Here is a 15,265-nt window from a genome sequence, read left to right as displayed (position 1 = left end):
TGTCAAGGGAGGGTTCTTAGCCCAGAATGGGGTGATGTGGGTGGGTTCAAGGGTGAACAAGGAAAGAAGCACATCCTAGCCAGTAAAAAAACATTAAGCTTTCATGACTGAAGCATTTACAGATGCTTTATTAATCTTCACTTGCAAGTTAATTTGCCTAAATCTTATAAGCAGTTGAGGAGAACTTTATAAAGTTCTTTTGTGTAGCTGTTCCAGAGAATAGTAAAATACTTGGCCTGATTACTCTGCCAAACCTAAATTAATGATAGGAAAGTTTTGAAAGCTTATAGTAGTCAGCAGTGTGCATCTTTCCGAAATGACATAGTGAAAAGAGTTTGACCCTTTAGTCTTGTTTTTATATAAAGATGACTTGCGTAGTACAGCTATTTCTGAGCAATAATTTCAAGAGTTTTGTTGCCTGTAAAATTGCAGCTCCTGAAACTAGAATGCATATGAGACTCATTCCTATATACCAGGTTTGAAAGTGTTTGTCCTTCAGCTTACAGGAGAAAAAACCTTTGGCATGTAGTGTGCCACCATTTGAGGTACCAAAGTGCTGTATTGCCAGCATAAGTTTTGAACCATGTAATTATCTGATAGTAATTTAGGATTACACTTTGGATTATTCTGATTGTATATGATGTAAATAAGTAATGTGTGTCTGTCACCACATTTGGGTGCATAGCTTGCCCCATACAGAAGACTGAAAAGCTCATTAGTCTTTAAGTGAAGTCTTCTGTCTTTTTCCCTACTTTGGCTTCCTTTTCCAGCCCTTCATCTCCCTATCTCTCTTGGAGAGAGAAGTTTAACAGGATGGCCATGCTGAGTGAAACTGGGTAGTTCTCTGAAGTAGTTCTTTGTCTGCATCTGTGGTAAAGTATTTGTCTTAATTCAGTATTTCCTTCAGGATCAGCAAGTCCTTTTTAGCTTGGGGTCGTGCTGCACAAACCTGGTTTCTCTGTTTCCAGCATTAACTTTGATTTTGGAAGACAGGAGCTGAGAGCCTGCTGAGCTCTACTGCATTTTAGACCTGACCCAGGTTCTCAGCTCAGGCCCCCAACTCTGGGTCTGTGCTGAAAAGAGAATGTGACATGCCGATGCTGCATCCCTTGTGGGGCACAGTGTGTCTGTCTGGGTCTTGCATGACTGGTGCCAAGATAAAAATTTTAATCCAGCTGGTCCTTGATGTGGTGCAGACTAGCCCAAATGGTTGTGGAAGGCATGCATGCCCATTTTATCCAGGTCGTGTTTCTTTTGGTTATGATGTTTCAACTGTCCGTTATCATAGGCGCTGAAGGACATGTAGCATTTCAGTGTTTGCCCTATTTTTCTTGTATTAGCTGGTCTTTTTCATTATGCTAACCTAACTTGTATGGGATTATTTTTCCAGAGTACCAGTCGTTCAGCATAGATCTTGATAATTGTCTTCTGCTTTCACGTATAATCTCTGATAATTATTCACTCTCATTTTACACTGTTATCTCTTACATGCAGCTTGAACTTGTCTGCATGCTTGAAGATTTAAAAATCATGCAACTTAGAATTGTTCCCCTGTAATGATGATGGGGAGCTGTTTTGGGCAAACTGATTAACATGTTGTGAAGTCTCTTCCAGCACTAATATTGCACTGTTGGTGGATTAACAGGTTTTGCATTTATGCTAATTTTAATAAATATGAAAACACCTTCAGTATTATGTTTGCAAAGTGGAAACAAATGCATACCTGCCATTTTCTTATTAATTTTGAGAACTCTTTGTTGTGGCTTGTATAGCTCTTATGAAAGTAATATTTGTCTGGCTGACACATCTTTAAATGTTTTGCTTTCTCTTGTGAAGAGTCTTTAAAATCTCTTCAGTAGAAATGTGAATCTTTTCGTGAAAATCCCTTAATATGTGTTAAATTTAAAAAGAGCAGGAAAGTTTGTTGTCCCCATACCTGTGTGCCTAAAAAAACTTTGAAGTGAAGGATCTCATGCAGAAGAGATACTGTATTGAGTAAGGCCCTAGTGCATGTGTTTAGACTTCTTTTTTGCTTTGACTGTTGGGGAAGTTTATATAAAGTCAAATATGCTGCAAGAAATATAAAGCCAGGTTCTGTTTTGTTTTGGTCAGTACTAAATGTTTCCTCTATTAAACAAGGAAATAGCTTTTATAAATGTGCAGCTTTTAATGGGTACTTTCAGAAGGATTTGTTGGTTTGCTTTTTTTGGGGAAACCTATGTAACCAACATAGAAAATGGTGAAGTTACAAATGCTTCTAAAAGCTTTCAGTGCAAAGCCCACCAGATACCAACAGTATGGTAATGTGGGAACATCAGGGGTAAAAGAATAATCTGTCACAATGGTGTTACAGACTGTAAATACATGAAGAAAAATTCTCTCTCTGACAGCTGAAACCACTTGTACGTCCCATTTGTGCCACAAGTTAAAAACAATTTCCTTTGGTAGTGGTGCTCTAAATATATTGTTGTAGGTTTGTCTGTAAATTCAGCTGAGCCTCTTGAAGTGATTTCTCATCTATGTGAAAGTGGGTTTGTGGAAATGGTTCTTAGTACATGGGGGTTAAGTACTTCTTGTGATTTTGACACTCAAGATGATGTGGTAGAGATTCTGATCATGATGCTGATATTCTACCAGCATGCATTTGTTTTGTATTAGTGGTGGTATCTAAGGCAAACAAGAGGAATAGCTGACTTGTTTTAAGCTGAACTGAGCTGTCTTCTATTTATTTGTTGTATTTTATCTTGGGGCTTGTTTAATGTGCCTCACTGCAATAGCAAGGGAATAGATTGAGGTTTTAGAAGCTTTTATGCAATGCTGTGTTTTTAAAAGTTTAATAGCATGTATTATCAATGTAAATTATATGCCTATGCCGAGGAAACATAATGTGGTATCTTTTCTCTGACAGTAGATGTAAAATAAGTTAAACCTTGAATGAAGGTTGTAGTAATCTGCAAATGATCAGTGACAAGATTTTTTTCACTGTAATCAAGAAGAATTCAGTGTTGAGCTCTTCCAAAATATCCTTTCTTTACATGTAGTAGTCCTACTGCAACAGTTAACAGAGTGAGTTTAAAAATAAGTGAGTTTTGGTTTAAAGGCTTATTTAGTAAACTGTGTTCTGCTTGAGACTTCAGCCATGCCGATTTGTTTATGAAGGTAAAGCTGCTATTTTTCTTTACCTGTAAATAGTTGCTCAGGACAACATGAACTGTTTAATTCTGTTTGTCCAATGAGCCTTCAAATTAAAGGCATTAATTTAAGGGTTGTTTTGGCTTTTCAAAAAGCCACTTTTAAACAGGGCAGCAAAATATGTAAACTTTTCTCATCAGAAGGACATTTGACCTGAAAAGCTGTGCTTGTTGAGACAGGTGACTGGATGCTCATATTAAGTTTTATGTAGTCTGTTCTATTAGATTAATGTCAGATGTTTCTTATTTCACTTCCTGACTTAGGAGGACTCTTAAATGCTTGTTAAAGGATAATTCTAAGGTTTGTGACGGGAGGGTTGTTTTTTTTACTCTGTAGGCACTTGAACTATAAACATACAGTCCTTTTAGATCTTGTTAGTGTTCAGCTTACTTCTTGACCACAGAACTGCAGTTTTATTGTTTAGAATCATAGAATATCTTCAGCTGGAAAGGACCCACACAGATTATCAGGTTCAGCTCCCTGCTCCTTGCAGGATGACCTCCCACTAAAGCATATGACTTAAGAGCATTCTCCAGGTACTCCTTGAACTCTGTCAGGCTTGGTGCCATGACCACTTCTCTGGGGAGCTGTTCCAGTGACCAGACACCCCCTTGGTGAAGAAGCTTTTCTGAATGTCCCATCTGAACTTGCTCTGATGCAGCTTGCTTCATTTTAGCTGATCATGGAATTAATTTGAGAATTTATTGAGCAGAAATAGTGTGCAGCTGTTGAGACTCAGTACCGTTAAATTACAATGCAGGAATTAAGACCTTGTTGTATAGCTCCTGTTATTTTGGTTTCTTTTCCTGACTGTTGGACAAAGCTGTTGAATATACACAGTGGTTCCTAGGAGCTGAACCTGGACATTCTCATATTATGTGTCTTATGTTTGTTACCCTGCATTCTGTAATTTTTTTGCATGTTTCCATCTCACATGCTACCCAATAAACATTTGAGATCACAGTTTAAAATGGCATGGTTTGATTCTTCCTTTTTGGATAGCTAATGATTGATACAATTGCTTTTAGTATTCTAATCCCCCATGTATTTACTAAAATAATTTCAAAATTCTCTTGCTGCAATGTTATTGTAAAGCTGATTGGAAAAGCTTCTTCATACCCCACCCCCTTCTTTTTTTAATTGTAGCTGCATTGATTATTGCAAATCTTTGTGTAGGTAGAGCTCACAGAACTCCTGGACAAGCTGGAGGCACTTTCAAGAGTCTCAGCGCTCTGTGACAGTTCCTCTGGTGGGAGAAGAGCTCCCCTGTCCTCCTGGACAGACACTGCTGCTTGTCTCAAGGCTCTCATGGAGTCACCCTTTGGAAAGTCCTGCCTCCTTTTGTGGATGAGCTAGAGCTGGAAGGAGCTGCCTCTGCTGAGATTTATGTAGTAAGGCAGCACTGGGGACCCTGGAGGGAAGGAGTTAAAGTGAACTGCATGAGTATTCCCTAGAAACTGCTCAGCCTAGAGACTGTGGCAAAATTTACTGCTGCTGGTGTCCATAGGAAGGGATTTTCAGGCTTTTAAAATCTAATCTGTGTTCTTTGCAATCTGAAATAAACACATCCATTGTCTCTGAGCAGCAGAGATGCTGTCTGGGATACTCCCATGGCTGTAGCATTATCAGTTTAGGTCTAAGTTCATCTTAGTTTTACCTATCAAAGTGGGTAACTGGGGCTTCCAGCTCTCGATTTTTGGTTCTGCTGATGATCAGTTCATGGTTAGAACTCAGTAAAACTGGTAAAAAGATCTTTTAGGTGGGTCAAGTGACTAACTCTTCTGTGATTAGGGTTTTTTTTGTGGTAGGAGTGATATGACCTACTACAGTCCTGAGGAAAGTGGTTTATTTTACCCTGTGCACAGAAATCTAGATTAGAAGAAACAAGAACTCCTCTCTTCAAGCATTAGAGAATAGGGCTGTGGGGCTGGGGGCTGCTCAGAGCTGCTCCTGCACCACTCATTATGTGAATGGGAAAGCCCTGCTGACCTTTCCTTGTCTTACTGTTTGGATTGTGCAAGTGGATGAACAGTGCTGCAGACTTCCTGGGACAGGGCACAGTTTCATTTCTCTTGTGATGATGTTGTGCCAGAACTCTGTGTTAAACTCTGCCATATTCCTAATAAACTATATCATCTGTATATCTTAGATAAATAAGATGTTGAATCACTCGGGTGGTATTCAGGAACACTTGACAACTGGGTGTTAACAGCATAAAAGCAAAGGAAACATCTACTGTGGAAAAATAGCAGTCCGAGGTAGTCATGGGGAAGTTAAACGCGTAATGGAAAGCAAATGCCAATATCATTTAAAGGTGTAAGGATGATATCCTGTATCTCTTCATAGCATAGGAATATTTCAGTAGTTTCTTTGAGGAGTGAAAACCTGAATTCTAGAGAGTCCTTAAAAATTCTGCTTGTGTTATATACCCAGTGCTAAGTCACTTCAGGATTTGGTTTTATGGAAGTTCAAAAGAAATACAGGAGATAATATTCTACCAAAAATAGCAAGTTCCGTTTTTTGAGTAATTGACTATTAGACACAGGACTTGCTTTAATAATTCTTGCAGGCTTTTTTATTTTTTTTTCCTTGCAGTAAAACCAGAGGCTGTGTAGCTTGGACTAAAGTACCACAGTTCTACCCCCTACCCCACTACCAAAAAAAGCAACCAACCACAATCAAAAAACCCATCTCCAAATTAAACAACTGAAGAAGTCCCATCTCTATTTTACTAAAATTCCCTATTTGACTTCTAATTACCCAACATTTATTTTTCTCAATTTGTTTTTAAAGGTGAAAAAATTTGTTTATCACTATTAACTTTTTTATTTGGTTAAAAAAATCCCTTGTGCTTGATGTTCAACTTGCAGGGGTTTTGGTTATTTTTTGGGTTTTTGGGGTTTTTGTTTGGTTGTTGTTTGGGTTTTTTTGTTGTTGGTTTTTTGTGTTTTTGATGTGGTTTTTTGGTTTGGTTTTTTTTTTGGGGGGGGGGGTGTGTGTGTGTAGTGTTTTGAGATGCAAAAATGAAGATTATGGTGGTTTATTTTATTGTTTCCATTAAGCCAAAGTAATGGTTTGTTTGTGGAAAACATATGTGTAAGTGGTTAATTTTTCCTGGTGAACATTAATTTTGTGTGACTGTCCTGTTATGCCATACAAGCTTCTCAAGTATCTTCTGGTTTTCCCTTTTTTTTTTTTTTTGAAGTTGGTGAAAGGGGTGTATGTATAAAACCTTGTCTCCTTCCTGTTAGTCTATAATGCAGCACCTAAACTTTTTTGAAAGCTTTCAAGGAAGCATTTAGGTTGGGAAAGACCTGTAGGATCAAGTCCAACCATTAACCACCTCTGCCAAATCCTCAACAATATAAGGCAATGCATTAACTACAAAAGGTATTTTTAAAAAAATCTTGAAATTAAAAGCACAGAAAGTGAAGCTGCTATGCAACACTAGCAACTTAGAGTTAATGTATCCTATGAAAATATAATAATTGGGGAAAATGAAATAAGCTTGAAAAATTATAAGGGAATGCTAGAGCCTCTGATACATTCACAGTCATTTCTATCATTAAATTACAAATTTAAAACATGAATTTGAGTGTAGCAAGTAATATTAGGTACTGAGACAGCATTGAGAAATTATAGTACATCTTTCTCTATCCTATATAACGCATGGACTTTTAAGATGCAATGTAGCTTTACCAGGATAAATGAAGAAGGAGAAGAAATATTTGAGCTGAAGCTTTACAATCAGAAGTCAAAAAAGTGGTTTTATAGCAAGCAACCAGCACATTTGCTTTTTATGAAGGACTGAGGTCACTTTGCAGTAGTGCTAGACTGCCTTTGCTACTCTTGATCTAATATACAATTGCCATACAGATATAGAAAAATCTTTGTCTGCAGTCACTGATGTTGAATATCAGTGTTTGCATCCATTTAGCATTGAACCATGGGTTCATCTGCAGATGCCCTGAAACTTCCTTTGAAACATGATCTTAGCAATGATTTATTTTTTATAGCTTAGCCATCTGTTATTGTTACTAAAGTAAAAACCAAGTTTTATTACTAAATGTTTCTTAGTTTTCTCTTTTTATTACCCACAAGATGTGGGATGTATTTGACTTGCGGTTCTGTTTTGGACTGGGCTTGAATTTTATGTTTCAGTGTGTGCTTCTAAGGGTAACAAGTTTTTTAGCGCTTTTTCCTCAGATTTAATTTCAAGTCTGAAACTGAACCAAGAGAGCAGGAGCATCTGAACATTGCCAGGGCAGGTAGTCTTTGTGCTAGATCCTGTTTGTTCTATATCCAAGGGCAGTTAAAATTAATGGACTGAGAACATCTGTGCCATAGTCCACAGCTGGGTCACATAGATTTCAAGTTGATGATGCTTACCAAGGAAAGTTCTTGTGCAAGCTTGAACTGCAAACTAGAAATTCAAACATTTGCTCTGTGAAAGCAGCAGTGGATTTTATTTTGAAAACAATTTTAGTCTGGGTGCCCAGTATTTCACATAGAGTACATGAATCCCATGCAAGCTTTTGCTAGTAAGTGTTGTAAGCTTTGTGAAGTCGTTACTTTGTGAAGTTCCCTGAAGATCTGAGATGTCAATTGAGTACACAGAAAGTAATTTAGATTCTTGGTGCAAAGTTGTTGTTAATTATTTCTTACCACTCAATTTTTTCTGTTTTTAATAGGAAAAGAACCTGAGTGTTGGAAAGCCTGAAAAATCACCATTCTTGTAGCAAATCATCATGACTGACAGTCACTGACAAGTCTGTGCTTGAGTGTAGAGGCTTCTTAATTAGTTCAGCCAGAGCTGGGCAGAAGACAGTGGTTTCATACTGGAAGTGAATGGTTAGCTGTTCTCATGTGAAATCTGTTTTCATGTACTGCTGAGTTAAGCAGCATCAGTTCAATATGAGGTGGATGCCCAAAGCACAGGGCTTATTCCGTGGTTAGCCAGTTTTCATTGTTTTTTTTTCTCCAGTTTCATTATTCATGATGATGCCAAGCTTACTTACTGCATCTTTTATATTTGGGTACCATTTGACTTGTGTCAACTACAGGCTTTTCTTCTGACAAACTGAATGATGCTTGGTTTTCTTCTGAAAATGAATAGCTGCAGTTTAGATGATTCACTGTCCCTCTCTGATGGCTCTAGACAGTTTTCCATTTTTGTTCTCCAGCTGTTGTGACAGTTCTTTGAATTTCTGTTGTAGTTGGCCTGAGATGTTGGCATGTACTTTGGCCTATTTCTGCAGTGGTGAATTTAGGCTGCAATTCAAAGGAAGGGGTTGTGTGCCTAAATGAGATCCCAGGGATGGGATACATTAATCTTTCTGCTGTTTGACTCCATGAGCTGTAACCCATTGAGTAAAGTTAATTTTCCTGCCCAGAGCTGCTTTTTTCTGTAATATAACATTAAATATTCGACTTCCTCTGAATCTCAAGGAATTGAAAAATGCTGGGTCTATATTATTCAATTTTCACTACTTGTTTATTTATATAGTATATATATCTCATCTTATCCCTGTTTGTGGTATTTCTATATTAATTTGCAGATCTAAACCTTGAGAACAAGAAGGAAGCTCGGAGGTTTGCAGATCCTCTATCCTAGTAGGAAAACACAAGTAGTGCACTCTGAACCTGACAGAGTTTTTCATTTAGTTACTCTTTTTTCTGACTTAAGGTGCATCGGAAGTGCAAAAATTCCAAAAAGAACCCATCACACAGTTAATTTCACATCTGGCCATTTTTAATGCATCTTTGCTGATGTTTCTCACTGACTAGAGGATCAAGCAAGTCAATTTCTTATCCATTTAGAGAGTGCTTTATTATACTGCTCCTTGCTAACCTCTAAATTTAAAATAATGTGTGATGTGAAGTCACACTATACAAAAAAATCAAATACCTATTAACTTGCCAGTATAAACCAAGCAAGAGCATCAGCTGTGCTCAGTGTGAGCTGTTTTGCATGAAGTCTTGATCATAGGTACTAAAAGATACGAAACCTGGAATGGGTTCCTGTGCCATCATCTCTCCGCCTGTTATCGATGATAGTCCAACTGACCTACAATTCTCAGCTTTCCTGGCTGCTTCCCTTTTGCTTAATGGCTTTGCTTTTCTCCTCGTGCCTTCATTACCACAAGAGTCCTGTAAGGCTTTGTTAATTATTAACTTCCACTCATTCATTGAAACCTTCCGGACACACCACCTGAGCATCAGCACATTGTTCTTGCAGGTGGTAAGTCCTTGTGTCTCTGCGGGTGCAGCATTGTTTCCAGAAAGATGGAAAGAGCTGAGCAATGCTCTTTTTTTTTTTTTTTTCCCTAGTAATTCTATCAGTTGGAAATATGGATATTTCAGTAGTAATGAACTAGTACCATTAGGGCACATTCTTTTTTAAAGTCTCCAGGCTCGCTGCTATGGTGGGGTTTTATTCTCTCATTTTCATATTTATTTCTATAGTCTGCTCATTCTAATGAATTTAGAATTCTTGTTTTTGTTTATAGCTCTGTCCTATCTGACTTTTCTTTCACTTTTTTCAGGAAATCAGCTTCTTACAGTAGTTGAGTCTAGCTTTGGTTTCAGTTTCTCTTTGCAATCTCAGTTGTGTTCATCCCTGACCTGCAGAGGACCAGCAGTTTCCAGGGTTTTATTTTTGCTGTGCTGTCTCAAAGCACAAATTGAGTGGTCCGAAGCTATGAGAAGGGGGAGCAAAACCAACCATATTTAAAATATGCCTAACGAGAGTGGGTGAGTTTTAGAAAATTGCAGCAGCTCCTACTAAGACAATGCTGTCAACTATCTTTTTGTCCTGAACTATTGGCTGTTGCTTGTTTCTGAGAAAGTAAGGGGAAGCTGAAGTCGTTGGGCAAAGGCAAAAGCAGATGCTACCCAAACTTAAAGATGCATGGTCAAGGGAAAAGCTTCTTTGAGAGAGATGCATACACTGAAAAGAATGGAGAGTTAAATTTCTACGGTTTTAACCATGTCTGATGGTCATCTTTATATTCAGTTCTCGGGGCTATGAAGAATCATTCTCTCTATGGTCTCCACTCTGCTGCTTGCCTGTGGTGTTGTAGATCTTCAGAGCCTTCCCTAGCTAATGTTACACTATTATTTCCTGTGAAGCTTTGAGTTACTGTAACTTTAAACTGTACTATTAACTTAATTATTTCACCATGTTATAACAGTGATAATGATGTGTACAGTACACTGAGGCTGTCCAAGATCACTAGTTTTCTTTGTTAAGCAAATGGTTTTCAGTGGTGACATGAAAATGCCTTCTCTGGACATCAGCATGGAAGCCTTGAATTTTTTCAAGTGCACATTCGTGTGGTTGGATTAGAATCTTGTGTGATTTTTCTTGTTAAAGCAAAGTGAAATGCCAGCAGAACAATTTGCCACTATTGGTATTTTATTGCAGCTTTGACTCTTTAGTTACTAAATTTATTCTGGAATATGTATGCTTATGGATTATCTAACGGGGCAGCCTTTTTCCCTGGAAGCGCATTTGTTGCCAAATAATGGCATTCCCTATTCATTTGTATGCCTAGAGATAAAGCACAGTTCTGCATTATATTTTCTTAGCATATTTTTCAAAAGTCCCAGTGGCGTATTGATCTAGGACTGTGTTTATGAAGTGGATCCACAAAAACAGTATGTCTAGAACAGATGTGTGTTTGCTTTTCCAAGGTCACAGTGCATTACATTTAAGATTCTTGGTGCACAAGAATTAATTTCCATAATCTCTTCTTTCTTTTAAAACAGACTGGAGGCCAAGAACAGAGTGCAGCACTGGCTGTAGGTAAGAATTGAAACTTAACCTGCTTGAAAACTGCTGGCAAATAAGCAAAACCATAGTATGTTAAAGGACAGAAAATTGAATTGTTTGAATATTAGGAATTTTCCCTTCAAGAAGTCGTTTTCCTTCAATAACTCTTGAAATTTCTGGTTTTCACTGGGAAGTCCTGGTCCCTCACCAAATCTATGCCTCTCTGGTTAAAGGTGGTTAACCAGGCTGCAGGGGTTTGGTTTTCACTTGCACAGGACATCACCACACAGCCTGGTGAGGCTGAATTTGAAAACCCTTCACCAGAGTGATGTGAAGTCCCGTTACTTCAAAGAAGGCATTTTTGTTGTTTGCAGAGTTAAAGTGGTTTGGCCACTTGGGTGAACTCATGCTGGAAGACTGTGCTTCTGGAATGATTTGAATGAAGAGATAATGTTTTGGTGGGTTTTTTCTGTCTCTTCAGTAAAGCTGCTGTGTAGCTGAACCAGAAACCAGTACTCTGAACCAGCTTGTGAGACTGAAGAGGTAGCACATGCTCATGTGAAGGCTTTAGCTCTTAGTTTTATAACCTACTGCTTGTCACCTATGCTGCTGCATAGTCTGTGTCATACTTCATGTTTATTGTGCTTTGCCAACACAGCCTGATATCTTCTGTCACATTGGGAAGGTAATGGTACCAAATGTGAGGTAGGATTTATTTTTCTTCTGGTTTTGATTAATCATCAAAAAGCTTTTGAATTCTGGGGAACTGATTAAACTGATTTGTGTGGTAGGTTAACCCGGGCTAGATGCCAGGTGCCCACCAAAGCCACTCTGACACTCCCTTCTCAATTGGACAAGGAAAAGAAAATACAAGAGGCTCATGGATTGTGATAAAGCTGGGGAGATGCCATTCACGAGTTACTGTCTTGGGCAAAACAGGCATGACTTCAGAAAATTAGTTGAATTTATTACCAGTCAAATCAGAGCTCCTTCCCCCCATCCCTCCCTCCTTACTAGGCTGAGCTTTATCCCCAGTTCCTTACCTCACCCCTCCCTGCTCAGTGTGGGGAGATGGGGAATGGGGGTTACAGTCAATCCATCACAGGTTGTTTCTGCTGCTGCTTCCTCCCCAGGGAGAGGAGCCCTTCCCTGTTTCTGTGTGGGGTGTCCCTCCCACAGGACACAGTCCTCCAGAATCTTCTCCAACATGAGTCCTTCCCAAGGGCTACAATTCTTTACAAACTGCTCCAGTGCTGGTCCCTTCCATGGGGTACAAACCTGCAGGAGCAAGGCTGCTCCAGTGAGGGTCCCCCATGGGGTCACAAGTCCTGCCAGCAAACCTGCTCCAGCATGGCGTTCTCTTTTCAGAGCACAATAGGTCCTGCCAGGAGCCTTCTCCACCATGGGTTTCCCACAGGGTCAGAGCCCCCTTTGGGCATTCACCTGCTCTGGCATGGGCTCCTCCATGGGCTGCAGATGGATTTCTGCTCCCCCGTGGACCCCCATGGGCTGCAGGGCACAGCTGCCTCACCATGTGCTACACCATGGGCTGCAGGGGAATCTCTGCTGCAGTCAGGGTCACCTCCTCCCCCTTCTTCCTCACTGACCTGGGTTGTCTGTACCCTATTCTTGGTGTCTCTCATATATTCTCGCTTTTCTCTGGCTGCAATTACTTCTGTGCCATAACTCTCTGTTTTCTTCCTAAATACATTATCCCAGAGGCACTACCACTGCCAGTGACAGGCCTGGCTTTGGCCAGCGGTGTGCCTGTCCTGGAGCTGGCTGGCATTGGCTCTCTTGGACATGGGGGAAGCTTCTGGCAGCTTTTCACAGAAGTCTCCCTCCCCATAGGGCCCCTGCCACAACAACCTTGCCACACAAACCCAATACAATTTGTCATCAGTTTTGTTGACAAGACTAGAAAACATTTTCTAGTGCTGTGGCCAAAACTATTTGAATCCTTCATTCAGAATTAAGAATATGTGGCATATAAAGTAATTTTCTTGCATAATTCATGTTTTAAAATACTTATTTTGCAGAATTGCAGGTTTTGATCAACTGTCACATTTTTGTCATTCTTAGGAGGGTTTATGATATTGCTGGTTCAGGTCCATAGTCTTTCTTTCTTATTGACTTGTGTCTCTGGGTTAAGGAATGAGCCTAGGAACTGGGCGAGCATACAGCAGTATTTTCCAAATCTTTAATAAACTAATGGACGGACATCCAGTGCTAGCAGCAGTAGTACCTTTTTCCTTTAATAGCTTTTACTTACAATAATGGGGAGTGTTGTTAAAGCTGCAGTTGGAACTAGCGCAGACTTTTGATTTACAGCATCGTGTGCATTTGCAAAGGATTTATTACAAAAGTCACTAAACTGAGTCAGACCATGGGTCCATCTAGGCAATTCCAGGCTCCAGGATCACCATCTTTCTTCCCTCTGCATGTGTACACTTGGTTTTGCACATCCGTTCACAACCTCCACTTATTTCACTACCAGAGCAGTGCTGCTTCTGCTTAGGAAGGTGAGAGTCATCCAGAAAAGCTAGCAAAACTCAAGGAGCATTGCTGGGAATGGTACTGCCTGCAGGAAGAGGAATGCTGTCCAGCAAATGGCTGCAGCACATGGCAAATAACTTCTATTTTCTTCAAAGAAACTGTGAACCAACAGTGTTTCAGGTATTGAAGGGAGAATTTTTGTAAGTTAAGGTGGTGTGGTGTCCACTTCAGCAGAAGCTGGGGTATCACACTCTCGATGCTTTCAACCTCTCCAGCTATGCTGAGACAAAGTAGCTGCCAAATGCAAAAATCATCAGGGAATCACCAGTGTTCAGGGTTGGGAGGGACTGGCAGAAACCTTACCCAAGCAACATATAAAGTGAAGAACTGGGGGCTATGGAAAGCTTCGGGTAAGATTTAAAGAATGGGACAAACTGAGCTAGATGTTGCTGTTGAATAAGGTTGAAACCTGAAAAAAAGCTTAATATCTAGTAAAACCTGAATCTTCATGTGAGCAAGTGCTTAAGGAATAGTGGGAACAGGGAGACCATGTATTTGTGTTCTTCTAGTATGTAATTTCAGGTCAAGTATTTTTCAGAGCTAGGTGTGATTATTAAACTTATTCAGTATTCTTTAATGTCTTTCCATTCTGCATATATACTAGTTTTCCCTAAGAACTGCTGCAAACATCTTGTGAGACAGGATGAGATGGACCTTTAGAGTTCAGAGGTGGACCACTGCAGAAAATCATAACTCTGCATGATACTCTGGTACTTATCTTAATGGATTGCACGTTGGATGATATCACTGAAGAACAGCAAATGTTCCTCCACATTTCCAACAGGTGGATGAGAATTAATTGTCTTATAATATCTTAGGCTTACTGGGCACCTTTAGTTTGATTTTTAAGGTTAAAAGAAAATTTGAGATGCTGGGAGAAATGGAAAATGAGATAAAAAAATTATCACACTTGCTCAGCTAGAGAAATCTGGACCAGTGTGGTCAGGTCAGGTGGGTGGTTTATTTTTTTGTTTGGTTGTTTGTTTTTTGGGGGATTTTTTTTTTTGTTTTTTGGGGGTTTTTTTTGTGTTTAGGTGCATTTTTTTTTTTAACATTTGCTTTCTAACAAGAAGAATTATCCAGGTTCAGTAAAAGCAGTTGGTGCTATGTCTTACGAGGGGTTCTGTAGATGTACCAAAGATGGCTGCAGGATCCCTAATCTTTCAAAGAGTCTCTTATGAATTTCAAATAAATAAACATCCATGTAGAGGCCAATTTTATCCTTCTGCCCGGCCTAATGCCTATCTGTTACTGTTTCTGAAAACAGATGGAATGGGAAGGAGCATCATCCTGGTACTCATCCACTGTTGTACCATCATCATCTGGATGTGCTTCATTAGCCTTCTGTATCCTGCAAACATACTCTGTCTGACTGGTGTCTCAGGAAAAGGAAAGTCCACAGAATCATCAGAAAGCTATTCTGAAGTATGGAAACCTGCCCTTCCAGCTCTGTGATTTGGCCTTTCCTTCCTCCTTGCTATTTCAGAGGTGGTGTGTCACTGAACTGAATTCTCAGATGGACAGTCAGTGTCAGGTTCATACACACCAGGTTTGTGGTTTAGCACTGTGGCTTTCCAACAGAAGTCCCTTGAGATGGAATATGTTAATGGATGTTGATATCTGTCAGCTTGGTGACAAGACAGTTTGTCATGCTGTTGTTAGTACAGTATTACAAGCCAAGGTATCAAAGGGGTGCAACATTTTTGGAGCTGAACTCGAAGGAAACTTTTTACCTGAGTGTTG

The 15,265-nt window shown here is 39.5% G+C and overlaps 1 protein-coding gene across 7 annotated transcripts in view; it reads left to right on the top strand.

Moving 5' to 3' along the window:
- Window positions 1-15,265, top strand: part of CYRIB (CYFIP related Rac1 interactor B) — a 96,463-nt gene that overhangs the window by 54,783 nt on the left and 26,415 nt on the right. For 5 of the 7 annotated variants that reach the window (XM_085053580.1, XM_085053575.1, XM_085053574.1 and 2 more), the window contains exon 3: window positions 10,963-10,999. The exons of the other annotated variants lie outside the window; for them this stretch is intronic. The gene's annotated coding sequence lies outside the window, so the exon portion shown is untranslated. The remainder of the gene's footprint in view (window positions 1-10,962; window positions 11,000-15,265) is intronic. 7 annotated transcript variants of the gene reach the window in all.

The sequence above is a fragment of the Lichenostomus cassidix genome, chromosome 2, assembly GCF_008360975.1.
Source record: "Lichenostomus cassidix isolate B80296 chromosome 2, HeHo_3.0, whole genome shotgun sequence".
In the NCBI taxonomy this organism is placed as follows: domain Eukaryota; kingdom Metazoa; phylum Chordata; class Aves; order Passeriformes; family Meliphagidae; genus Lichenostomus; species Lichenostomus cassidix.
This window is presented reverse-complemented; position numbering and strand designations above follow the sequence as displayed.